We start from the raw sequence: 1325 nt of genomic DNA on the forward strand, positions 1-1325 counted from the left end.
AGTTACATTGCCCAGGAACTGACAAGAGCTATGCGGGGGGAGGTACCTGAAAGACTTTGGGGGAATCCACCACAGGTCTGTGACTAAAAACTAGGATGCTCATGCATGAGATAGGGCTACATCTCCACAGCACAGCCTCCTGCCCTGCCGACAGCAGCCAACAGAGATGATGTAGCNCTTGCTNTGTGTACTANCACACACACACACATACCACACCCCTAGAAAAACACCAAAAANGTCCACCGGTGACTTAGCCACAGACGTGACACAAATACTGACACCATTTAAAGAAATGTAATATCAAATTTAGTGTATATTTTTAGTAAAATATTACTCACTGTTAAAGGGGAGGAAATTCCATCATATGCTGTGACTGGTATGCTGATGCTTGCCTGTAATTCCAGTGCTGAGAAGGGTGAGGCAGGAGGATTATAAATTCAAGGCTGGCCTGGCTGCAAAGTGAGACTTGTGCATTAGTGGATTTTTTTTAAGATTGATTGACAGATTGATTGATTGATTGATTGATTTCATGTATATGAGTACACTGTCGCTGTCTTCAGACATACCAGAAGAAGGCATCAAATGCCCATTACAGATGGTTGTGAGTCACCATGTGGTTGCTGGGAATTGAACTCAGGACCTCTGGAAGAGCAGTCAGTGTTCTTAACCACTGAGTCATCGCTCCATCCCTCGTTGATTTTTTTTTTTTTTGAGACAGGGTTTCTCTGTGTAGCCCTGGCTGTCCTGGAACTCACTCTGTAGACCCAGCTGGCCTCGAACTCAGAAATCCACCTGGCTGTGCCTCCCAAGTGCTGGGATTAAAGGCATGCACCATCACCGCCCGGTCCTAGTTGATATTCTTATTGCCATGACAACTACCTGACAAAAACACATTGGGGACGGTCAGATAGGCTCACAGAGGGCAGTCAGTTAACCTCACAGAGGGGGCATCATTTAGGCTCACTGACAGAGGAAAACAGTCTCTCATGGGTCTGGTGACAGGAGCCTTCGACAGCTAGGCTCATGGAACCTGCAAGTCAGGGCACAGGGANAGACAAAACTGGTGCTCTGCCCATGTCTTCCTTTTTATTAAGCCTAGGACTATACTTCATAGATGGTGNTACCCACATTTNGGTAGGTCCTCCCATGTCAGGAACTCAATTTAGAAAATCCTTCATAGGCGCACCAGAGATGTGTCTCCTAAGTGACACATCTAGGGCAGAGGTCCTCAGCCTTCCTAACCCTGTGACCCTTTAATACAGGCCTTCATGTGGTGGCAACCCCTCCAACCATTAAATTATTTCATTGTTACTTCATAACTGTAA

This window comes from Mus caroli, chromosome 6, assembly GCF_900094665.2.
Source record: "Mus caroli chromosome 6, CAROLI_EIJ_v1.1, whole genome shotgun sequence".
NCBI lineage: Eukaryota > Metazoa > Chordata > Mammalia > Rodentia > Muridae > Mus > Mus caroli.